The sequence below is a fragment of the Anser brachyrhynchus genome, assembly GCF_964034855.1.
Source record: "Anser brachyrhynchus genome assembly, chromosome: 5".
NCBI classification, from domain to species: Eukaryota; Metazoa; Chordata; class Aves; order Anseriformes; family Anatidae; genus Anser; species Anser brachyrhynchus.
The window spans coordinates 40,729,560-40,756,666 of record NC_137699.1 but is presented as its reverse complement, the minus strand read 5'-3'; the positions used below and the strand labels follow the sequence as shown (position 1 = coordinate 40,756,666).

At 36.2% G+C, this 27,107-nt stretch overlaps 1 protein-coding gene across 5 annotated transcripts in view; it reads left to right on the top strand.

Annotated features, from left to right (window-relative positions):
- Positions 1 to 27,107, top strand: part of SLC25A21 (solute carrier family 25 member 21) — a 254,983-nt gene that overhangs the window by 77,245 nt on the left and 150,631 nt on the right. The gene's annotated exons all lie outside the window — the stretch shown is intronic.

Below are 27,107 nucleotides of genomic sequence, written 5' to 3'. Positions count from 1 at the left end.
GAACAGCCATTTGCCACTTTAGAAAGAACAGCCCTCTTCATCCAGCTAGCAATTGATTTGGGCTAAAAATAAATGTTCATTACTAATAAGCCCGTTGTAATTCACCAAGTCTGTATAGGACATTACCACTGACTTTAATAGCTTATCTTCAACTACAACAGAAGTTTTCTAAGCTAAGCAGGACCATGCTGGTTTAGTATCCACATATGAGGACACATGTATGTTGTGAAAAAAGCTGGTCAGTCAAGACATTTTGGCTCTGGAAGTTGTGGTCAGCACTGGGAGTGGTTAAACAATCTGTTAAACCTTGAATCAGTATCCTAATGCAGCATTAGAAGATGCTGAGCTACTTGAGGAGTTGTCTTTCGGGAGCAGTGCCTAATAGTGACGACAAATGTTTGTGTTTATTAAAGATGCCACAGGAGTCTTTGGCTGTGCAGTCTGTTCCCCACTGTGGTATTTTATGGTAGAGGTTGGAGTGTTTCAATGACAAAATGAAGGAATCTCATCTGTCTTTGAGGAGGGGCTAGATTTCCTCAGTTAGTGTTTTGCAACTGAGTCTCTAATTTGGGTCTGAATGTCTGAAGTGTTCATATATTTCACTAGCAAGGATGCTACGTACTCCTTTAGTATGAAGAGATGTATGTATCAAAATCATAAGCTTTCACAGATATACAAAGAAAAAAAGCTTTCTAGTAAGTTTACACCTGAAATCTTTTATGTGGATACCAGGAAAGGAACAAAGCGGATGCTGAGTTCCATTAGATATGGACTGCTGATTTTAGAGGGAGGTTTGCTTTATATACCAAAAATGAGAACAAATTTAGCATGAGTGTGAGCTCATCAGTGATGGCAAGATGGTGACAGTTTCCATTATGTGCACCAAAGCTTAACATATAGCATGCTGCAGAAAGCAACACGTAAGCAGACAATAACTTTGTATTTTAATATACTTTTCTGCATGCAAAAGTTTATCAAAAATAAAGTTCCCTTTTCACGCACTAAAAATTAGATAGAATTTGCATATTTTCACATGGTACAGCCACTAATTCCCTTGAGATCCTTGTGGAATTGTTACTATTGCTGCTGAAGCCTGGTGTCAAGTTTGTTTAGCCTAGAAATAGTTGGCCTGAGGTAAAGAACCATTGGAGGTTTGCACATTCACAGTTAGAATTTAGTAATTTACGTTTGCATGATGTATGACAAATTGACTAATGACTGCCCTAAAGAGAAATGCCAGCCTGGCATTTCATATGCAGAAACCTTATGGCTGTATCAGGTGTACTGTCTACCCTACAAGGCAGAAATAAGTCTACTGCTCCATTCTTATATTTTATATTTTAGTTAGGTTACAGTTCCTTGTGTAGTCTTTTTTTCCAGAAGCTGCTTTTAAATGGAGTTCTGCATTATGACAGAAGCTTGACAGTCTGCCAGAAAAGTTGGAAATGAAGGCAACTTAAAATAAATACTGGTGATATTTCTCTTTCTCTCTGCCTTTCTCCTTCTCTTTTTCTCTCTCCCTTTTGTAAGGAAAGGCATATGTTCTTATCCTAACTTGTCCCAGTAGAGGGTCAATTACAACCAGTTGGCTGCAAGTCCAATCCAAGAAAAATACTGAGAACAGAAACTTCAGCAACAGGTACCAAGGGCCTCTAATACAGTCAGTCATTCTCAGTACATGTGAAATGTGAACATAAAGCCTATGGGTAAGATATTTTTAGGCCCTAAGTTTCCCATGATGGTCCAAAATGAATCAATAAATTAAAGCAGACATTTTTGTACAGTTAGGTATTTTCCTGGATAACTCTGTAAATGTCCACAATAGCATGAGATCTTTTATGTGAATCGTGAGAATAGAACAATGTCTTATTTAGAAAAATACGCCTAGCCAAATGTTAACGTATAGGCATATATTCTGCAATTTGCTAATTTAGGGTCAAGTAAACATTAAGCTATAGAGCTAAATTAAAAAAAATAAACAAGTATGAATAATAATAGACATGCATAGGAATAATAATATACATGGTCTGTTTTGCTGATGTCAGTCTTCACATCCTCACACTGTGTCTTAGGGCCATCTTGCAGTAGAGTAGTCCACTGTTTGTGAAATAAATTTCTCCGAAATCAAGGAAGGTAAGCATCACGATATTGAATGTCAGAACTCTGCCAGATTGGCACGGGAGTTTTGGACGCTGGACAGGCAAAATAGTGTTGAGACCAAGACCAACTATACTATTCAGCAGTATCTTTGGACAAGTATATTAAAAGACCAGGCAAAGTTTAGGCTTGAAGATACATAATTTATTCCACATACAAGCTGCAGAAGGAGAGGTAAATGTTACTCTTTTTTTTTTTTTTTTTGATGGAAAGATTTAATTAAACTGGCGTCTCTTCTGTATCTCAGTATTTACAGAAAGAAGGGCGAGTGTATGACTGCTAACTTTATGCCTATCAATTGGATTTAGACAGAGAAAGCAGCAAAATAGGTCTAGAATGGTTTGGTTCTACCTTCGTCTCTATTCAGCAGACCTTTTATCTCAGCCTTCACATGCTTTTTCTTCCTGTGGTTTGTCACCTGTGTGCTTTTAATACGTAACTCCCAGTTGTACTTAGCCTCCTGGGTCTGAGATGCACATGATGGATGGTGCTCTGATCATCCTGTTGGTAAACAAGGAGGAGAACCAAAATTCCTAAACTTTAAGCATGAAATGAAGATTCAAGGATCCCTAGCCAGAGAGACTAATCATTCAAGCCCTCTGCAGGCTCTGTAACACATTCCAGTAGATTACATGTGCTCATCTGTTTCCAGACTGACTAAAACCAGTTAAAATATTTTTAATGGAACAGCTTTCTCTGTAAAAAATATAAATGCAGTTTTAATGTACTGAAAAACTTTTGTGGAAGCAAGTCTTTTTGATAACTTCTCAAAAGTAAAAACAGAAATAAGAGTGCAACATTTTTTTTAATTCATTACATTTTGAAAGCTTATGGTTTTGATGTGGTAGAATATTTTATTTCAATGATTTTGTCCAGAACTGTTTATTACAATGTGTATATTGAATATATGTCACTTGAATATTGAATATATATATATCATATTGAATACATATATCACTGGCATATTTTTTCAGCTTATACAGTTATTTGATTTTTAATATGTTTCAAGTTTTTAAAAGTAATAAAGCTGGCATGCTAGGAAATCATACATGTTTTTTTCATCTTGGAAACCTGAATATCTCAATATTGCCAGAAGGAAAATTTGGCATTATAAAAAACAACAATGGCTTAGTGATGCTGATATTTTTCTCTCTTGAAATTGTGTTCTGTTGAAACTGTTAAATGTTTGTCTTCTTATTTTGAATTTTCTCTCCCCTCTCAGAAGTATCAAGTTTGCAACATAATGAAAATTCTGGTTAGGCTATCTCTAGTGCCAAACTGCAAGAATTTCGTGCAGTCTTGAAATTTGCTATCAAGTCATTTATGGTGATGCTGACTATTTTGTTAGAGTCTGTGTCTCTGACTGAGTAGTTTACCATTTTTATATGGTGTATTAGAGACCAGTTTGGTTGGACAGCACACCTGAAGGATTTCTTGCCAAATTTTATTCTGGTTAGAATGTTTAACAGGTGCTGATTTGACACCTTAGGCTAGCTGAGGTTCTCTGATAATGGTGTTTCTTTGTGTTCTTTTGCTGCTCTGTTCCTCCTTTTTATGATGCTTTTATCTGAGCCCACAGCAGGAAAAAAAAAAAAAAATCATTTGATGTGTGTTGGGCTACCTGGCACTTGTCACACAAGGAGTTGAAAAGTGCTTTTTCTTTACTGTTGCTTTTCCTCTCAATTAGAGATGTGGCAGCAAGGCTGACAAGTACTTAGGATGTATAAGGAGGCATAGGATATTTGAGGATTTCAATTGTGAGACAAATACAGAAGAATATGTTTATCTTGTTAAGGAGAGCTACGTCATAAGAATTTATGGAATACACAGTGTGCAAATACAATATTTGAAAAGCAGCATTTACTTTCTCATTTGGCACTTGAAAGAGAAGTTTGACAGTCACTTAACATATGTAGGCAGGGGGATGTGTTGAGTGCAAAGGATGGATTTTTTCATGCCACTATGTTGCCCTGAGAAAGAGAGGCCAGAAGAATGATCAAGGCGGCGTGAACTGGAAGAGCAAAGGTCATGAGCTGCAGAATAGAAATGCTGTCTTGAGGTATGAGTTGTGATCCTCTTATTAGTCAGGTACATGCCCGTGCAGCATATGGAGGAGCAGAGGGCAGCAGCACAAAGAGCTCTGCTGAAGAATTGCCTCCCAGTTACCACTGTTGACCAGGAAAGCTATCTGAAATATGGAGATCATACCTCATGCTGGGGAGCCTGATGAAGTATTTCTCAATGGCATTTGCTCACATAAGGATGTTAGAAGAGTGTGGGAAAAGTTCCTTACATAGTAATGAGGACTCTGGCTATGAAATTGTTTTCTCTCTGTTATCTCAGCATAGTGCTACAGCCTAACTGCTTAATGACAGTGGTAGAGAATTTCCGTTTCCATGCGCCTCCATGAAAACAGAGTTCTAAGCAGAAGACTTCTTATGTGTTTTGTTTCCTTTCCCATTTATCCTTTCTGTGGGAACTCATTCGTCTAAAAAGGAAAGTAGCTAGCAGTTTTTACTTTGTTATGTTCGCTACTGAAATATGAGATCTCAGTTATAGCTTCTTTCTTTTCAAACTACTGTAGATTGGGCTCAGAATAGTTAGCATTATTAAAATAATAGTCTTAATGTACACTGCCCAAGAATAAATCAACATGTAAAAGACTATAACATTCATGTGTCACCCAGCACTCCTTCCTGTTGAATCATTAAATCACTGTGTGCTTTGATTTTGTTTAACTTAGCTTAACATAGCTGCTGAGCATCTAGCAACCAAGGTGCCACTGAGAGCCACCGCAGAAGCATTAGAAAGCTTCATCTGAGAGAAGCATGTATTTGACACATGGTGTAGTAACCAGGGCTTAAAGAAACGATTCAGGAAATCTGTCTTCAGTTCCTAGTGCTCTCAAAACGTTCCTATGTAACCTTGGGCAAATCTCCATTTTCCATGAACAAAAGAAATACTTTTTCATTATCTCAAGATGTTTTCTAGTAATCCATTCATTTACTGTTTGAAGCATCCCGATGAAGCTGTCCCATTTGTTGAAACACTGTAAGTATATAAGGATATCGTTATATTTATTTATATTAAAATATATTTTTATTTATTTTAAAAATTCATACAAATAACCTTTTCTTTTAAGCAAAAGTTATGTGAGCGTTAATCTTTTTGGAGAAGCCATTTAACCAAGTAGGATATACGATTTTTTAAAATAAATAAAATAAAAATATAATAAATGAAATAAATATAAATATATTTTAATATAAATAAATAAAATATTTACATTGTATAATGATTTAAATTATAAATGTATTTGAAAATAAATATTTTTTCAACTAAAATAAGGGTTAACCTAACAAATGAAAGGGTCTCATATGCTAAGAAAGCCAATGTAAGGTAGAGATGCAAATAATGAAAATTATGATCATTTTAGTTGTCATAAAAAATCATCTAATCAACCAATAAATTTAGTTCACAAACCCTATTGGTACTAATCTTCATTTTAGTAGAGTTTATTAAGCAAAAAAGCAGTCAATCCTTTTCCATCTGTTCTTATCTATCCCTACAGAGTATTATGCACTGTCCTAGGTGTTTCTGTCTTTCTCTGTTCCACCTCTGCCTCCAGCACTTTTTGTTCTGTTGAGTTCACACCCCCGTGGGGAAGCTGGGGCTGGCTGGTACAATACGCTTGCTTGTGCTGCCTAATGCTTTCTCTGTGTCTTTGGCTATCATCCCTGTGAGTCTAATACTTAACTAGACTGTTTATGTAGGTCAAGAAGGTACTCCATTTCCTGGGCAGCTTTTTGTCATCTTTTCAGGTTACACACAGCATCATTTCTTGAATTCTGTTTCCTTGCCTCTGCCCAATACAGCATAAAATTTTCTTGTAAAGTACAGGAAACAGGAAAGTTTGCATATGTTTCAGTGCCTTGTAGAATCTGAGCTGCTTTTTCTTCCTCACTGTCGTAGTTCTACATTAGGCAAGAGTAAGAAAAAAATGTAAGGGAGCCTACAGAAAGAATGGTAGTGGATAAACAGTGTGATTTGTGCACTGGTGTTGGGTTAAGGATCAAAGTTTTAGAATGACTAATTTCTGCTTATGTAGCAGGAGGATGCAGGACACAGTAGCAAAATGTTAATGGTGATTAAAATCATTGCATGCATTGTATGTCTGTACTGTAAAATGGATAGTCATTCAGAATTCTTTCTGTTTCGACTCTGTTGCACAATTCTGTGCAAAGACAAAAATTTGTAAACAAGATGGCTGTAGAAGCACATTGCTGTGTTTGAGTTTGGCTGTGAATAACTAGCAGTCATTAAGTGATCTGTATTGTAACTCACACCACTTTTGCACATGAGCAAGCTGCTAATTTCCAAAATGCAAAAGACACCAGAGATTGATAACTATCAGTTTTGGGGGAAAGACTATCCTGTGGATCCTATAGATCAGTAGCAGTTCAGTATTCCACCAAAATGTGGAATGTTGGTGGAAGTCTAGGCTCAAGTGACAAAAGTTGGGATGTGGTAGATGTGAACTTGGCTGGTTCAACCACACTTTGTCTTGGCTGCATCCGTTTCATAAACTTTAGTGTTCTGCAAAGTGCAGCAAGATCAGTGCAAAACACCTAACACACGATGCTTTGGTGACTCAGGAGGCTGTTTGTGGACCGGACATGTGAGATGGAGTGAAATGCTGGAAGGCCAAGTTAGAGATGTTGCAAGGGCATGTGGGACAGAAGCACCCATCCAGTATTCCCCATGAATACATGGAAAAGTTGGGGGATTCTCATTAGCTTGCAGTGTGGGTTCAGTTAAGTTGCTTTTGATTAGTTTCCTTATTCATTATATCTCAAAAATGACCTGTAAGTTGTAGTGTAGGCATAGCTACAGGTCTTCTCCTCACTTCATTATTTACTTGTTAATTTAGCTGCTCTTATTATTAAAGAGCAATTTACAATTGTAAGCCTTGTTTCAGAGTTCTTCCTCAACACTGGCTTTCCAGCACTGCTGCAAAAATCTACAATGTCAGTGGAGAAATCTGCAAACACTCTGAAAAGAAGATGAACTCTTTATGCAGGCTGGGCTTGTTCACAGCAGTCTTAAATTCGATGGTACTGGCTGCAGACTCATACTGTCAATGTGTTTAACAGGCTTGCTATTGTTCATGTGGAAAGACTCCCCAAACAAATTCCTTACTACTACTACAAATTCCTTGCAATCTACTTTGAAACTATACTTCTGTAACAGTTTTTTTCAAAGTGAATCCTTCACTTGACTTCCAACATTGTGGATATATGGAAGACCCAGTTTTAGTTATGACTGTTCTTGGAAAGACTAGAGTTGAAAGCTAAACTCTGATAGCATTCCAAATATTTTATTGATAGCATTTTTGGGCACATGTAAATAAAGCTATCACAGAGGTTTTTGGACAAGTGAATATTTTTTTCATGCTCTAACAGATTTTTTAGTTACTTTGTTTCAGCAGGAATTTTCTTTTTAGATGTTATTGCTTCATATTCTGGCACAGAAATTGCACATTAGATGGAAGTTATTGTCACCTTTCCTGAGAAATGGAAAGCAAAACACATATTTTCTGAGAATGCATTCCATTTCAAAATCGTTGTGTTTTTTTTCGTGACAGTCTCCTTTGCCCGACAGTTTAAGGTGAGACCGTACCCGAGACTGTGCTACTTTATAAAACAGGTGCTAAGATAATAAAAAGAAGAATACAGAAGAAAATTCAGCCATTGTTTGCAGGCAAGATTATCTTTCCTATTATGAGGTTATTGAAAGATTTTCTTTTCTTATTTCCTGTCTTCTACTAACAGGATCTTGTGTCTTCTGCTGCTAACCTACATATCATGGTGTTATAAAAGTACATCTATGGGCAAGTCAGTTACCTTAGAAAGAGCAAAGCTTCTTTATGGAAACAAAAAATGCAGTCTTTTTTAAATCTTAATTCTCTTGGTCTGTAAAATAATAAAATATATCATTCCATCACTTTCTCAAAAAATTAGGAAATAAAGCCTCTGTGAATTTGATGATAGTCTTGCAGACAACCATTTAGAAATAGCCTTGCTACATCATTTAGCATTTATTTAGAAACTTTTTTTTTTTATTCTTAACTTCTACATCAGTATTCCCCAGTGCCATCTGATTCGTTCTTTCAAGTCTTCATTTCTACCTTTGTTTTGCTAAGCTTCTTATCAGTACCAGCAGCAGCTGCAAAACATCTTCAGAGGTAGGACAGTGATAGGAAAAAATGGAAAAGCTAATAACATCTAGTTATTTCCAGGACAGTCTTTATTTTGGAAAAGGGTCAGAAGAAGATAGTATCTTACTTAGTGAACTTCAGCATACTTATCATTAAAATCTCTGACTCAGCTCCTACGCCAGCAAGTTCTGTATTAAGCATATTTTCAAGAATTACAAGGTTTGTACATCAAACCATTTTTTTGCAATCAAAATTCTTAAGAAGAATATATGCTATTCAGTTACCAAACTTGGAGAGGCAGGGAGTTATAAAACCAGATGGGACTCTTTACAAAGCTAGACACATTCATCATCTGCTCACAGCGCGCTGGCTTCTTATTCTGCTTCATTGTCTCTCACTTGCCTATAGGCCCGAGAAGCATGCTGTTTCACAAACATAAATTCTCATGAATTTAAGGTTCTGGGCATGTTCCAGTCTACCTCCTTTGGCAGCCTTCAAGGATAAGGAACAAAATAGACAATATGTGGCCAATTTAATTTGAACAGAATTTATGATATTGCATTTTAGTGCCCAGTGTATGATGAATTTCCTGGTAAAATATTGCATAGAAACCTGCAGCTGGTTCTGAGATCATAAGAACAGTCAGTGAGCAATCTCACACATTTTCTTTTTGTAGATACAAGTTGGGCTGGTATAAAGAGCTAAACTAGCACAGTTAAAACAACTGCTTTTCCTTTCTTTGAATTACAAATTAGTGAAGATAAGAATAATGCAGAAGAGTAAGAATTCTGATTTAAAACAATTTGAGAAGAATTTTTCATCTGCAATTAACTTTTTTTTCTGTATTTTCAAAGAAGTTAAAAATCTATTTCCTATTTGAGATAGTGGAATATATTTTAAAATTATTAGAAAATATAACTGTCCTATTTGAGAGAGCAGAATATATTTCAAAATTATTAGAAAAGATAATTTCAGATTTTTTTCAGATTAACATTATTTTTGTTAATTTCAGCAGTTTGAGAAGTTTTCATTTGAAAAAGCCTTTACGCTAAAAATATAGAATACTTCTAAATAGAAAAATTGTGCCTGATCAGATAATCTCAAGGGGCTATATTCATACATTCTTAATGTTGTTATCAAGCTGAAGAGAGTGTTGCATAATGCTCGGGAACAAGCAAGCCAAGCAAGCAACGGCACTGATATTCATTCTAGCTGTTCGCATTTCCTTCTGAAGCATTGACAGCTGCTTCACAGTTTGAGATTCCCAGCTGAGGCCTCTAACACTGACTCCAGGGAAGAATCAAGCCTATATACCAGTATTTCCTATGGGTAACAGGGAGACGCTACTGCACATATCAATAGTGTTTGTCCATCTGATGGCATCTGAATCAATCTGTGCTCTGTCTCCAGTGATGCTTCCAGCTTCTAAAACACATAAGCTGTCATTATGCCTTAGTAGATCTTCAGGTTACTGCAAGAAAAGAGATGGTTTATGGTATGTATATAGCAAGACTTACAGGAAGAGTGTTCTGAAATGCATACATGTAAACTGATAATAAATTGCCTATTTAAGCTTATATTAAAATTGGTAACTACTGGATTGGGTGCTTTGAAAGTGAAGCCAACAACAATAAATTTTACAAAACTCTTTATCAGGAGTAAACAACTACTACCTTAGCAGTTGTTTATCTGTTGTTTATCTGTCTCTATTGAATACGTTCCATTGTGAACAAGAAATGCTGCATTTGTAACATAAACAGTCATAGCTGTTTTAGAAGCCTGAAGAAGAGAAAATAGTCATTCCTTCACCTATTTGAAGTTTTGAATTGAAAGAGGAGGGTGTAAGAATAAAGTGACAAAAGCATTAGAGGTATGCCAAATGACATATGAATGACTCACTTTAGAAATGAAGAATATTGAAGTTTGCCCAGTAAGATTAAATTATTACCTTCTCTTTCTGCACTTTGAAATAGCAATATTTTTGACTATATTTAGGGAATGTCATACAGAGAGCAAACATTTGGAATTCAGTTGTTCTGCCCCTCCTGATAACACATACATATCCGTTTCTAGAGTCTCTTGCAGAAGAATGTTTTCCATCCCTACAGGATAAAGGCAGTCACTGATAGGATAATGGCAATAATTGTCTCCAGCTGTAATGCCTTGAAAAATACTTTTGTCCTTTCGACATATTCTGTCAATAAGGACATATTCTGGAACAAAGCATTACTTTTGCCTCTTTTATTCCCACCTGAAGCAAGTCTAATAGATACTAATGGGAAAACTTCAAACTTTCAAGTGGAAGTAGTATATAAATCTAGAACAGGCATGATATATTTAATTGCAGTAGAAGATTTGGATATGTGAACCTGTTAGATCAACCTGTTGTTGTGGTCTCAATATAAATTAATTGATATATAATGCACAAGTATGTGTAAGTGGTTGGTTTATGGTAATACAATACAAAATATTATACAGCTGTGGCCATTCACATAAATAATGCTGTACTTTTTTATAGTCTGAAAATGTAGACAGAAGTACAGCAAACAAAAAATGACTACATTTATGTTCTACTGTCTTACCCACAGTTTCCTAACAAAATGCTACATTTAAGAATTCATATACTTGCAGTTATTTTAAAGATCTGCTTTTGCCTGTAAATGTTGTCTAATTTTAGAAAAATTAGATTGGCAAAATTGGATAGAATAGTTTTTAATCACTCTTAAGCATTAATTTACACAACAGGTAAATTGCAGTGTTTTTAGCATTTTGGTGTCTCAGTGGATGTTACCAGAAATTGTTGCTGCTGAGATTTTTGTATACTGATTACAGAACATGTTCTGAAATCTTTTAATATTGGCCTTACAATATTTTTAAGAAAACTGTTGTGTCTTGCTGGTTCTTTTCCATCTGCTCATTTCTGCTCTATGGGTGATAATTGAACCTTCAACTGAGATTTCAAAAGGAGTTTTCTGAGTTGTCAAACAACCAGGCTCTGGATATAAAAGTAAGAAATTACCACTTTCTCACAAATATTTATCAAGGTCTGTTGTAATGCTGATTCATTTTTCTTTGTATCACTAGAAGAGAGAAGGAGAAAGAGAATAGAAAGAGAGAAAGAGCAAGAAGAAAAAGAAGGGAGGGGGTGGTGGGAAAGATACCGAAGACAGAAAGAAGAAAAGTTTGTGTGATAAATCAGTATATTTTGTTTCTTATTCATCATATTGGCTCTGGACGGAATGATGTGTGTACACATTGCGGTGCCTCCTATTGCATTTTCAAGGACTGGCATATATATCTGTGTCTGGTCTTTAAGAAACTACAGATGGTAGCCATCTGAAACGAAGCTGGGCCAAAATAATTTCCAGACTTCTCAAAGTCATATTTATACTTTCTGTACCTTAAAATGAGTATAATTTCTTCTGTGGATCCATATTCAAGTGTCTTTAAGACCTGAACTGCCTGTGATGTTTTTACACAGAAATACATAGCTGACTATACAGATGTAGTACTATTTCTCAGTCATTTATAAGACAAATACAAGCATTAGGGAACAAATAGCATATTGATAAAACGGAAAAAAAAAATGTAAAAAGCTTATGCTTTACTCAACAACTCCAAAGGATTGTGAGGTTCTAGAAATAGTTCATCCCTATAGGAATCTTGGAGGATATCATTAAGGGAAGAATTATCAGATAATAATTCTTGACAGCAGCATTATTTTTATTAGAGAAGTGGTTAAAGAAGAGGTAATCTTGACATATTCACATTTGCTATTCAGTCTTAATTAAGGTGAGGCATTACTCAATCTTCAAGAGATGAAAAAAGAGCACTATGTATAAGTTGTAGAGTCCACTTGAATGACCCTATAGAAATCCTGAATAGATGGTTTAAATAGATGGTTTAAATTGCAGGAGATATTAGGAATATCTGCATAGGACATAGTGCGTTAAATTCTTCTGAGAATGATTAACCTAGACTGATTGAAGAACACATTCAGAAAGAAAATCTAAGGCATTATAGATAGACCTTATCTATGTATATCAAATCCCAAAAGGAAGATGCAAAGAGAATGGAGCCATGCTCTTTTCAGTGGTGCCCAGTGCCAGGACAAGAGGCAGTGAGCACAAACTGGAACACCAGTGGTGCCATCTGAACATCAGGAAACACTTTTTTACTGTGAGGGTGACTGACACAGGTTGCCCAGAGAGGCTGTGGAGTCTCCCTCATTGGAGATACTGAAAACCTGATTGCACATGGTCCTGGGCAGCCAGCTCTAGATGACCCTGCTTGAGCAGGTGGTATTGGACCAGATGGCCTCCAGAGGTCCCTGCCAACCTCAACCTTTCTGTGATTCTGTGATCATAAAGTATAAAGAAGTGAACCACTGGAAAAATAGTCATAATCCCTGAAAATCTCTAGTAAACTTTTATGGAACGTTCTGGAAAGTGTCTCTGTACTACTTCTATTTCCACCCAAACCCTGACATTTAGTTACTCTGAAATCTGAAATCCACCTGTTCATCAATCAGTATTAGAAAGTCTGAATGTGTTCTTTGATCATTCCACATTAATCATGGACAAAGTATTGAAGTGTACAGATCATGAGTCTGCTAAAAAACGATCTTAACAAGGTACTATCTTTTCCCTGAAGTTACAAAAAAGAGGTAATTCAAGAAATGGTAATGCCCATCCTAGTCCTCCCCAGGTCCAGGAATGAAATATAAATTGGTAAATGCATTCTGAGATGGGACAAAGGAAGTTTGAAGAACATGGCAGTTGTGAGAAAAAACTTGCTTCCTCTTGCAGGCTGCTGTCTGCAAACCAATTATGGGGGGTAATTTTAAGGGCAACTTGAAATGTTGAGTAGCTCATTATATGCCCGTATGTAGAATCTCTAAGCAGTATAGTGGTAGATGGGTTAACTTTCTTACTAGTTATTAAAATGTGAGAGTGTGAGGTAAATTGAAATAAACAATTCACTGTGATGTCTCCACTGATATAAAAAATCAGAATGCAGTTTTTTTTTCTTTTTGCAGTGATGCTTATCATCAACTCTAACTTCTTTCAGAACTTTTTCGTCGTGTGTGATTTCTTCACTACAATCACAGAAAATCCACCAGTCCTTTTAAAGTGTTCTGCTGTGAACTTTTTTTGTTTTTGTATTCAAGCAAGACAAACTACTTATCTAACCTGGCAACAATCTAGAATGCCTTTTGCTGTGGCATATATTTTTAAGTTAGTCTCTTTGTTGGCAATGTGTTTTGCGAACATCTCTGAATGTGCTGTGGGACTGGTTCATGTGCTTTCTAGGACAGCCAAGATACAGAGAAGACACCAAGTGCACTTTGTGTCTTCTTTCTATGTACAGTAAAGCAGTCTGTCTCCTATAGTAACTGGATGGTACCATAACATCTTGATGCCTAGGATTTTACTGTATTTGTGTGGTTGAACAATTTACCAGAACACACAGAGGTTACAAATACAGCTGTTGGAGTATCATCGAGTATAATCCTCTAATCTAGAAAGGCATAGTGAGGGGTTACGTATTTTAAACAAACCAGGCTACCTCTTCTTTTTATCTTGTTGAAGAATTTCACAGTTATGAAATAAAAGAAGTTTTAGAAATGTGGAAAGCAATTAATTTCTCCATTCATAATAATAAATACACTACCGTGTTCTTATTGTACTAGGTGGGATATAAGCATATAGAAAGATTAAGTCTTTCTTCTGCTGTGCCATACAGGTTCTTTAACACATTCTTTGTGGTGTTTGCCTTCACCACACACACAAAGAGTGTCTTGCCTGACATAGGTCCAATGGGTGAGAAATCTGGCTTCCTCCTGCTGAGTAATGAAAGGAAAAGACAACCAGTGAGTGGTTATACATATGTATACATATGGAGGTTATGCCACACGATGGGGTGCCTGTCTCTGACCTAGTCTTAGACGTGCTTGAATTGTTCCAGTCCTTTCTCTCCTCCTCTCTTGGCTTTCCTGTGCTTCACTACTGGTGGTCTGCTGTATTCCATGCAGATGTTTTCCCTATGTTATTTCATGGTTGTTTTTCAAGTGGTTTCTTAGTAGAAGGGATGGAGGGTCCACACATAGGAACATCTGCTCTAACAATTTTTCAAAGCAAACAGCAGATGGCATTGCTGCTTCCTTTTGATCTTGCAAGAAAAATCCCATACCAGTGGTGTTGGTTTAAGTTTCAGGCTGCTTGGTAATGGCGTACATGAGCATTTGCTTCTCCCTTTTCTCTCAACAGTAGCACTATTTGCAGATGTTTTCTCTGCAAGTTTCTTCTGCAGCTTTTCTTTCTTTCTTTTTGTGACCCTATCTCCTACTAGGTATCCTGATCTTTGCATTTTTCTCAGTCTCCCCATCATGGGATTTTATAATTAATGCCAATAATTTTTACCAATTCTCTTTTTCTATTCATTTGCTAATTACACGGAAATAGATGGTTCATGCTGTTCTTCAGCTTTTATTATTTCTGTGGTTCAGCCTCTATATATAATGAGTTAGGAACTTTCTATACATCTCTTCAAGTGATTAATTTATTTGTATTTGTATTTGTATTTGTATTTTAAGAAAGTTTTATTTCACAAGACATTTTATTCATTTCTAATTAGGGTTTTTCATTTTAACTTAAATTTTGACATTCAGACTCCAGTATTTAAGTGTGCATGAAATCTCCAATGTTTAAGTAAATTTGTAGGCACTTATTATTATTATTTGAGTTTTTGAGCACAATGTGAACCTTTCTGCACACTCATTTTTTATCACCCTGAGAAATTTATGTTGCTTCCTTAGCTACTTTCTGAACAATTCTTCCTGTACAGAGTGACCAGGTTGTTCTTGTTAACAGGCAACAGTGTGAGAAATTAAATTTGCAGTCAGGATTTGAAAATACATTATAAAAATAAGCTGGGCTTGTAGAGGAGGTAAGCTGCAGGGTAATTTGTGGGATTCAGGTAAGACAGTAAGAGGAGTGGGAGCATGGTATCAGAAACATGAGCAGTCTCTCAGGTCAGCTCAGTAGAGGTTATTGTCAATGTGATGGGTGAGAGCCAGGAATGTCGCTCCCATTAACAACCCTGGAAGCTTATAGGGGAGCTTTTGCACACTCTCCCTTCTGAGTTGTGATGTTAATGGAAAATAGAGTATGGATGATTTTATCTTGTTGCTAAATTTTGCTGAGTTGTGTTTGGTCATTTCAGTTAGAGGCCAGTCTAAGAACAGCAGGAAGCCCGTACTGCAAACTCTGGTGCAGTTGTACAGAATCTCGTTTTCAGCTCTTCCAAATTCACTAAGTTCAATTGTACCTCAGCCTCCAACTTCCTCTTATTTATACTCTACTGGAGTCATTTTTATTATTTTAGTTTAAACCGAATTTTCCTAAGCAGCGCATAGAAGTTATTTTCTTACAAAGATGTTATCTCCAATTTTGTCTTCTTTAATATTTCATTTTGTATAATATAGCACACTAATGATAATTTCTGTTCCAAATATTCTGTTTGTTGCTGATTGTCATATATTTTTTTAGAACTTCAACATTGTTTTATCAGTCTTTCTTTCTTTTGTTTTTTTCTTTTTTTTTTTTTTTACATTAAATTTAAACCTGCTCTAAAGGAAACAATCTATTTATGTAAGTGATAAAAGGCACAAAACATTAGTCTTGAATGTTCTGTGCTTTTTACTTGAATTTGATGTCACATACTATACACCTCATATAACTTGTCATTAAAATTGAAACCAAGAAATAAGAAAAGGGAAACTTGTTTTCTACACACAGTTGCAAATGATTTGATATCTTTCCATTCCCCAGAAACTGGCAACTTCTTCTTTTTTTCTTTTTTCTTTTTTTTCTTTTTTTAATAATAGGATGATTTTCCTGTTGATATAAACAATAAGCAACAACAAACCCCCTAGAATTAAAAAAAAAAAAAGATGCCATTTTATGCACATAAATGAGCAGGTATCAAGAAAGAAAACTTGTATTACCCATGTAAAAACAGCTAAAGAACTCATCTCCAAAAATAATGTTGATTTACCTAAACACATTTTGTTTACTTGGTGCCATGCAAGGTAGGTCCATATTAGCAAGATAAATTGGCTTAATCAGTTAAAAAGTAATTGCAAATCTGTTTGCAGCCCACACTATATAACTTTTTTTCTCTCAGGACCTTTTAATTTTGTTGTACGAAGAGGTCTTGCAGCTTCCTGTGGAATACTCTGCTGCTGTCTGGCAGTGGTACCGTGACCTTTGCAGAGGGCTGTTCTGTGGCTTTTTTCTATTGGTGCCATGGGGAGAAAGATTTAATTACCATGTCCGCCGAGGGGCATGGCCTGACATGAGAGGGGGAGTTTAGTACACTCCAGTTGTTTGTTTGTTTGTTTTTAAACAAACACTTAGATCGGCAAGATCCAGCATTTGCTGCTAAACTGTTTTGCTCACAGCTGTGCATTCCTCCCTTGTTGCCATCTTTGTTCCTGGAACAAGAAGGGGGGCTTCTGTTTGTGCACTCCAAACTTGAATCAGAGGATGCAACCAGTGTAAAACTACCCTAGCCAAGAAATACAGGTGGAGTGAAATGGTGCGTGGACCTATGGTATCACTCTGGCTGGAAGGTTTATTGGTTTCACATGATGTCACTCTGGACACTAGATGTGTTTAAGGTAAAAAAGAGAGAGAATTCAAACAAAAGAAAGGGTTGTAATCTCCACTTTAAAATTGGAATCAAAATTACAAGGTAGAGAAAAATATAAAATGCATTTTTACTTGCCAGTCTTCTGGTAGGTTATGATTTCTCTGAATTGTGTTTTAACTGTGGGAGCCAAAAGTTAGGTTGAGTAGAATTCTGTCTTCTTAGTATTGTCATTCAAACTGAGCTTACTTTTTTACTCTACCATATTTGCTGAGGATTGCATGAGCTACTCAACACCACTTCACCTCATGAAAGTGCTTTCAAAACTGATTTCTGAAGGTGATCTTTCCAAATTAGGCTTTTTTCTTTGGGGGAAGGTGTTTAATTTGAATTCATATATTTCTTCTTCTCCCTGATGGAGATCATTCTTGTTTTTCAATTATTTTCCAAAAGAATTCTCTTTCTGGTTCTTTTATTGGAAAGGAAATTTACCCATCCATAGCTCTCTTCTAACTTTGACTGTGATTACATACATTCTTCTCCCTGTGACTGTGATTACATACATTATCCTCCTTCTGACTCTGTGAAGATGTCCATCTCCTTTATCCCCTGTTTATTGTAAATGAAGCTTTTGGTGCATTCCAGAATTTTAAGTATTCCAGGATTATTTCATACAAATAACAAGGCTGTTACAATATTTGGCAAATTATATATCTTTGGAAGTGTTCATTGTATTACATTTTGTCTAATGAACAACCTTCAGCTCAGAATTGTCTTAATAAATCCCACAATCTGTATGTTCATAATACAGAAAACAAACTAAGCCCTGCAAAGTGTTTTTTTTGCCAGTTTAACTCCAGTTATCCTACCTAATACAAATGTGTAATTTTAATTGTGTAATACAATTTTAGAGTTTCATGCCATCACATAACCGTTGTAATTGGGGCTGTGTTATTGCCAACATACAAACATTCTGCTATGTAGTTTGCCTGGTGCCATAGAATGATAAGTCTGCACTGAATTTACAATAGATTGCACTGAAATACAAATATTCTTACACTAGTCATAATAAAATTTTATTAGCTATTTTCACATACTAACTGCAGCAGATTAGGACCTACTGTGAGGTCATCACCCAAGTGACCTCACTTCTTAGAGAGGCTTTTGTAATTTGCTCTGAGTTCTATACAGCCATAGTTAAAATATAATAAAAAAGTAAGCAAAATAAAGGAAATAAGTTAAAATAAATAAATAAAATAAGTAAAATAAAACAAAAAGTGTTATGCCAATAACAAGGTAGCTTGTTAGGGCATATCTTGACTTTTCCAGAGAGACATAGTTTTACACCATTTTTCCAAATCTTAGTATTTACTGAAGATGGTGCTTTCCTTAGGCAACCCAGTGTAATCCCAAGACTTGGTGTATTTACAAGTTTTTCCAATGTGGTTTACTTACAATCTCAAAAACAACAGAGAGATATTTTTCCATTTTAGGAACCTTGTGAGATCCTATTTTCAAAGCCTAATGGGTAGATTAGTGTTGCCTGGCTTTCAGGCTACCTGACAACATATACAGTGCTCATATGCTGGAATTTCATGAGATATAAGTCTGTCCTTAGAAATCATCCTAACAGATTTCTTTTGTTTTGATCTTTATTTCTCCTGCTCATTCACAGTGCTTCTAAAAGAGGAAACAGATGATGAAATTTTCTCATGAAGCAATTCTTTATTTGTTTATTCAGAAATCTTAACATAGAGTGGTGCATAAGGAGCATTAACTTGCATTATCTCCCAAGCATGAATTAATGAATTCTGATTCCACGTCACTTTTTTTTTTTTTTTTGGTGAGGTGTGTTTCTGCTCTATACTGGTAGCAATTTCATCTAATTTTGCATTAGTTTTCCAACCTCCCAGGCACACTTCCAAGAGAGACCAAGAGAGAGAGTCTTCTGATGTCCCACCCACTTGTTATTTGGGGAGAAATGGTCTTGGAATGAATATTATTTCTCCCATTATGTGACCCCATGCATGTTTTAATCATATGAGGAACTAAAGGACATTTACAATCCCTTTATTATGTGCAAGTTTAAAGAACAAAATGATGATCATGCCATAGTATTTTAGTGTGCTAATGTTCTATTTTTGGTGTTTAACACAATTAAATCTAGCAGTGTTCAGTACAGAAGAGCTAACCTTGAACATTAACAGTATAGTTGCAGCTCCAACACTAACATAAGCCTGCCAAGCATTTATACTGGGTAGATTACTCACCACAGTTGAAGCTAAATAAAACTTTTATTCTGTAGCTAATCCATTTGAAAAATGACTAAGAAATCAGAGGCAGAGAAAAACTGGAAAATTTACCAATAGTCTGGTTTGCAAAAGTAAAGGGAAAAAAATGGACTGTCTTACAAATATGCGGTCTTTTGATTTTGTTGCAATTTATTCATTCAAGAAGAAGAGAGTGTGTTACTGTGAAATATGTATATATATATGGTATTATTGTGGAATGCACAGAATCCATAGTATACTGCTATAGAGAGGGGAAAACAAAAAAGAAGGAGCATATGAGAGCAGCATTAGGAAAAATAAGAGGAGGGGAATCCAAGGGAAACAGATAAGGAGCAGGAAGACAAAAGGTGACACCCTGGTGTCAGAGAGGACAAGAGGAGATGATGATAGAATCTGGTTGAAAGACAGTGCGAGAAGTGCATCATGTTTTCTGTTTCACCAGCTCTAGTGAGAAGGAAGGGTTTAAGAAGGAAGTTAAGCAGAACAAGTAATTTGCTGACACTGAGTCCACAGAAGTTGGATCGAAAAATGCAGGAGTGCATTTGATGAGGAGGGCATGACTAAATAGGCATTCTAAGGCTCAATTGATTTCTGTAGAACACTGTTAGGGTGGTATACTTTACCATTCTTTGTAATTGCATGTTAATATTTAATTTCAACAGTTTGGTGCAAACAGCAGATTTAAACTGTTACATGTTTAAGGTTTAATGAATGAGATATAGCACTTTGTATCATGACGGAGTCCTAATTCCTTTGCCAGGAATCTAACATTTTGTTTATCTTGCGCTCTCTAATAGCACACATGTGCATAGTGTAATGCCATCCTCTAAAACAGTCCCTGTCTCACAGGGAGAAAAGTTTCTCTGCTGGTAAATGTAATGGCATCAGGTCTCTCTGCTGGTGTTGTATGGAAAAGACAACATCCCTGTAAGCTTTACATTCTCACATTGTTGGAGCTTCTAAGTTTTGTCAGGTGCTGGTGACTTGGACCTAACACTAAGTTGTAACTCAGGAGACAAAACAGTTGGAAAACTTGGAGAAAGGCTCTAAGGGTCAGTGAAATTTACTATGGGCAGCTGCTGCTTCAAAGCAACTCTCTATGCAGAAGCCTATTAAGAAGTAGTAGGTTACTTTCCTGCCGTTTCCCCAGCATGATGGATGACGTTCTGAAAAGGGAAAGGACTTCCTGTGCCACAGAGGTTTTCCCCGTCACTTCTTACCCAGACCAAGTCACTTTCAACATGCTGAATATGCTTCTCACTAATTACTGTTATGAATCTCTCTAAATAAAGTGCTTTATTCAAATGATGCTCAAAAGAATTTGTTTTCATCTACGACGGGTGCTTGATTGCCATTATTTGCAGATGGTCCTATTTATATTCCAAATAGCCTATTTACAATTCAAAATAGCAATAATCTCTTTCTAGAAATAGGTTCAAGCTGCAGAATTAGAATTTCATTTTTCCAAGGTTCTGGTGTATTTAGATTTTGAAACTTATCTAACTTCTTACTTCTTGATAATATGAATCAACAGCAGAGCTTAGAACAGTTTTGATTTTCGTAATATTCATATGTAAAAGTCTGTTCGTATATGTTCTAATATCTAATTTAAACCTATTAAGTCAGAGTTAATTTAATTTGGGGTAGGGCAAGTTCCTTGCTTTTTATAACAATGTTCTTTAGCAGCAATTTTTTTTTAGATCTTCAAAAATGTGAAACTGCAGCAAAAAATCCACACTACATCAGTTAAGATAGTACATCTGATGGGCTAAACTGCTTGATGGGCCTAATTAAGATACATCCATACTTAAAATAGGGAAATCTGAATACCGATGTACCAGTAAAGACATTGTAATTGTATAGGCTTGGGATCTTTAATTTCGTATGTATCAGGGAAAACAGAACATATTTCTAAAAGAGAATGAATTCTGAAAAATGCTTTCCATGGGATTCTTATCACTAAATCCAAATATGTTTGTAGGCAATAAGAAATAACTGAATTCTAGATACTACTGAAGTCTTAATGTTTAAGGATAAATACTGCAGCCAAGTCTTCAGCAGAAGCTGTTACTGGAATTGTTTAGGAATGTGAAGAAAGGAGGCTCATGTAATCCTGCTGTGTGTCGCTCTCACTGCCTTTTGCTCCCTCTCCTTCATAACTTTTTCAGTCTTTTGCCAGCCTTAACCAGATTTAGTAGAAGGGTGAAAGCCTCAGAACTACTAAGTTTCTATAAATTCTGTGAGAATAGCATGAGATAGGAGTGTATGCACTGGTTCAAAGCAAATGTCCAGGTAATGTCTCTCTCACAACGGCCATGAGAAATCATACAAGAACAGAGCAAGTAGAGACTGATACTTCTTCCAGTGTATTTTCCCAGCTTTTGACTGTCACGTTACGGGCTTCCTGCACCCCATCTGTAACAATCAGTTCAATCTCATTTCCTTGCTGGCTGACAACAGGCATTATTAGAGATGGTCTTGTGAGACACGACTTCCCTCTATGAAAGACTCCTTTTTTTATAAAATTAGTAGCACATGGACAACCATGATATTCTTTACTATTCTAGTGTTGTTCCTAGTGCAGAGGTTAAACTTCATAATTTTAATGTTCTGTATATCCTCCCAACAGTCCATGTAAAAAATTGTCTCATTTGCTGCTTCTCAGTATCATGCTTCTAGTTTCTTGGTGTGCATGATAGGCACAGAGAAAAAGTGCCTGTTAAAGTGCCTGTTGTGTCCCTTCTTTTTCCTCATTTATGTTAGTGCAACTCTTTGTACAGCCATACCAGCAAGAGCAGTCTCCTAAATCTGAAACACTAGCATCATTAAACACTGTTTTGTGTTCAGTACTGCTTTGTTATTTTCTTAATGAATTTTACTCAGCTTTTTGCTTTCTTTTATTGGTAGGCAAACGCACAACCAAACATCTCTACCCAGATTTGGTTGTATAGGTTTGTGTCTGGTGAAAACACTGCTTTTATTTCACCTGTGTAGTTACTTGGAAGAACTTAAAACCTCCCTTTACATTTATACTGAATAGAATCAAACAATGACTGTTACAAAAATCCACCTCAGTAGCAGCCATCCCAACCCATAAAAGCACACCTGTGCTCTCTGTTGAAAATCAGCGAAGTTGCTTTAAACAATTTATATAGCCTATATAGCCTCCATTTGGTGCTTCAGCTGACCAACATCTAGCTATTGGGAAAGGATGGTCTGATTCCTTTTCCTTCCTTAGATATATCTTATTTGTTCTTTAGCTCAAGAGCTCATCAGATAGACCATGAGGGTCCTGCCTGTCTCCATGGTAAGCCAGTTCAGGGAGCTAAACCAGAAGAACACCAACCAATTGTTTTGTAAGATTCATTTTTGTGCCACTTTTTAAAAAGGGTTTCAAGAGACATCAGAGGACCTGCAGAGGAAGGAATCTAGCATCTGTGCTATGCAGATTAGCAGGAACTAGAATTAGTAAGCATATGGAAAGCTTCAAAATGGCTATAGTAAAGGTAAGGCAAACTATGGGAGTTCTTAGGAGGAATCAACAGGGATGTGGGCAAGGAGTGTAGTCTAGTTGGATTTTCTAGAGATTTTTGGTGAATTTGTTTTAGAAACTGCCAGAGAATAAGGAAAAAATTCTTGACATTGGATAAATAACTGAACCAAAGGAAACAGAAACTGAGTAAAAACTGAGTAAATGGTCAGTTTTCACAGCAAATGATGATCAACAATGAGTATTTGAGTATTCTCAAAAAAAAAAAAAAAGGGGGGGGAATAGTGAGCTGACAGTCTTTGAATGATACTGAATTCCAGAGAGAAATTAAAACAAGGTCTGACTATGGAGAACTGCAAATGGACTTTTGAATGTTGAATGGCTTTGTGATAGAATGACAGATGAGATCAGTGTAGGTAAGTGTAAATTAATAGACAGAATGGGAAAAAAAAGATCCTGGCTTTGCATATGAAAAGGCAGACCCTGCCTATTATTACTCAGTAGTTAGATTTGGGGCTTATAATAGACATGTTTCTAATCAGAAGTAGAAATATTTTATTATATTTGTTTAGCAAAAGAGACAAACAGATATGATAGTCCTGTGAAAACATTAGGATAGCATCCATGAAAAGAAAACAAATCTAGTGTTAGTAATTATTTGGAAGGGAGCGGAGAACAAAACAGAGAACACTATTTATGTTTCTTGGTACAGCTATTGTGTTGCCATATTCTGAAGACAATATTCAGTTACAGTCTCCCTTCCCTCTACATAAAGATAGATGAGAGCTTGTTTGGATTCTGAGAATTGTGGTAAGGCTCACCATGAAACAGTTTCCATACAGAGAACATGTAAACAAGTCAGGACTCTTTGGGCTTGTAAAGATATCCTGAGGAATACAAAATACAGAAGGAACCACCTTTGGTGTGGGGAATCCCTTAGCTGTAAATTACTGAAGTCTATTGCAGAGGGGGGGCATCACTGCTCACACTGTTCTGAAACTGCTCAGGCATCTGCTGTTGAATACTGGGCTGGATGCAGCTTTGATCTGACCCAGTACAGCCATGCTTGTGGCTGTATGGTATAACAACCTGAATTGGCCCACAATGTTGTCAGATTATGCAAATGAATAAGTTTACGGACACTGTCCTCAGCTGTATTTCACACGGTGACCCTCAGCAAGCTTACTGCTTTTATTCTGGTTTGTGTAATTGTAGACTTAGCCGATGTATGACCGGAATTAAAACCCGGAGTGTATCACTGGTTTGATGTTTTTATAGTCATTCCTTAAAATGTTCTTTGAAAGTCAAGAAGTTCAAATTATATTTTAATTGGAAGGAAATGCTAATAGTTTACAATATGTAAAGCTCAATAAGTGGCTGAAACAACATTCATTCTTTTTCTGGTGACGTGGTAATATCCACTTGTCAGTATTGCAAAATCATAAATGCATTTCATATACTAAATTACTTTTAAGAGGCAGATTCTCTTTTTTTCACTCACCACTTTTTTTTTTTTTTCCTGCTATCATATGAGAGCAGGAATAGCAACTCTGCATACTTTGTGTATGCATCTCTAATGTTCAGCAGGCAGCAATAGAATTCTGACCAGATTTACAGATTTGTAACACCAGTATATGTAACTGATAAAATGTGATCTCCTGATAGAATACCAGTTGTACTGGTCACATATTGGATCTAAAAATGAGTCAGCACACCTAAACTGCATCCTAATTCTGACTTCATGCAATATGCATGGAAGAAACAGTACACAAGACTTTTGAATTCCCAGATGTGCTTTATGTCCTTTCCTATCCGTGGAAGCTTGCTGCCTTCCAAATTAGTAGAGAATCTGCAACACATGTGCTTTCAGAAACTGTGTCAAAATATGATGATTTAATAGAACATTCCTTTCTGATTAGGAAAACTACTTCTAGTGAACTATCTGCTTGAAGATTTTTATCAGGCATTCAAACTACTGACTCTGCTTTTAAATGCCTCTTTTCTTGGCTTTATGTTACCTCATTTAGACATGTTGTGCAAGGAGATTCATTTTCAACTTGTAGAACACTGATTTAAAACCATACTGACCCCTTTTATATTGAACACAGAGAATAGCTCATAAATTAACACTTACTTCATACTATCATCACTGTTCTCAGTGCCTTGAAGAGTTTGAGTTGCCTTGGTACAAATTAACCATATTAAATATCAGTTGTACACATACCCATTAAGTGTATATGATGATCAGTATCCTGTACAGGGAAAGTACACAAAAGCTATTGCTGTTCTAACAAATCAAACAAAAGAATGAAATAACTATGAAGCATAGAAGCATAAGACAAAAGAACTAATTCAAAGAACTATATTGACAGTGCAGATGGTGATTCTTTTCAGTAGTGATTCTAGTCTTCTGGGTCTTCAGCAGGACAGTTTTGCTTCTTGTCCTCTTTCCATTTGAAGATATCCATCCATTCCCTTTATCCTTTTTCTTCCAAGGGAAGCTGAACTCAAATAGCATAAGACTGCAAAACCTCTCCCCTGACATGTAGCAAATGCTAAGTGTAACATTAGTCCCACAGGCACAGGTCTTGATTTGTTTTTATTACACTTTCTACAAAAACTCCAGTGTACAGGTAGTTTTCAAAAGCAGGCTCACATAGAAGACATTAAAATAATTTGGTCTAAAGGTTAACTGGCTGAATGAGTTACTGAAGTGGAAAGCTTTCATTACAGACATGAAAATGAGTTTATTTAAAACTAGCCCATTTCTTGAATTAAAACCTTTTGTAAAGTTAGCAAATCTTCAGTTTGGGAACCCTTTATTTCCTTTTTCTTCTTGCCTGGTGAAGAATTTGGAGAGGGTGATCAGGTCCACTGACCTCTTGGTTTTTAATGCAGTTAAATACTTTAACTTTCCTGTTCACTGTGTTCACAAAACAACTTTCTTCCCCAGTCTCATCTAGATTTTCACATGCATTCTCTCAGAAATCTTCACATTCACCCTTCTGTAATATCATGTGTAATCATCAGCAAAGGTACAGGCATTTCATTCACACCAGGGAGAGGACATAAAATGATTGAACCCTGGATTAACACCAGCCCCTTCAACGCAAAGCAGTGAATTTCAATCACTGACTTTAATTTCTCAGCCATTTTTGTAGAAATGCTAGAAGCCAGCACAGCATGTGAGTAATGTAATATAGAACTCTGCTAGTATAAATGATAGCTCAGCTGTAATGTTGGTGAACAAATGATTTGTGAGGGTAACCTAATACTTTCATTCTAATTTGATGCTGTGAGAGGCTAGAGACTGAAAAGAGGCACAAATGCAGGATGTTAATTTCTCTTTAATGCAGTGTTTGATAGCCACAGATGGCTATGTCTGTAGAAAAGACCAAGTAAAAAGGAATAATAACTTCATGAAGTGAAAACATTTTGCAAGTTTTTTACTGTCTAAAAAATAAAATCAGTATGCAGGGGCCAGCAGGAAACTGGTGAAGTGGGAAGCATGGAAGAAATGCAGAAATTATTTTATCATATATGAAATTTAGCTTAATGCAGATACAGTGCTTTGAAGAATCTGAGTCAGTGCTTATGAAGGTTGTGATCATTTGCACTGTGAATATTCTGCAGTCTTCTTTTTGTAGTTAACCATATTAATTCATCCTGAAATGCTTTAATTTTTTTATATATATTTTTTTAAGTAGCCTAGTAGGTCTTCTCTTTTCCCCAGTTTCTGTGAATCTGCAGGACTTCAGTTTAGTAGGTAATTCCCAGCTTCTTCAGAACATAACTCAAGAGTTGTTCTCCTTAAGTGGAGTTACCCAAGCTACTGGTTGGTGATTTCCCCTTTCTGGCCTTTTTGAATGGTTCAATTTAGGGTCTCTTTAGCATTTGCCACATTACTTTCCACACCACAAGGTCTTTGGGTTATCTGACTTCCCTGTAGTAAAATGAAATGAGGAAAATGCTCCTATTCTTTCTGCTTATTGTTAGCTTCTGAGGGAACTCGATGACTGTGAAGCTCTGTAATTCACATCCTCGTAAGTACATATGAGGAGTCCTCAGGCTGCCTACCATTCATTCATTATTGAATACTGCGATTTTTTAATGTAAAGGTGCTAAGAACTCAAGAGACGACCAAATACTTCAATCCGTAAGTGAACAAAGAAAAATTGGTTCCTTTCCAAACCTTCTGAATCAAACTGCAGGGGTTCATTTTGTGAACTGAACCCTGCAGGATTCACACAGCTGTAGAGAGAAATCTAACACCCACTCCAAGTGAAACAATTACAGGATCCAG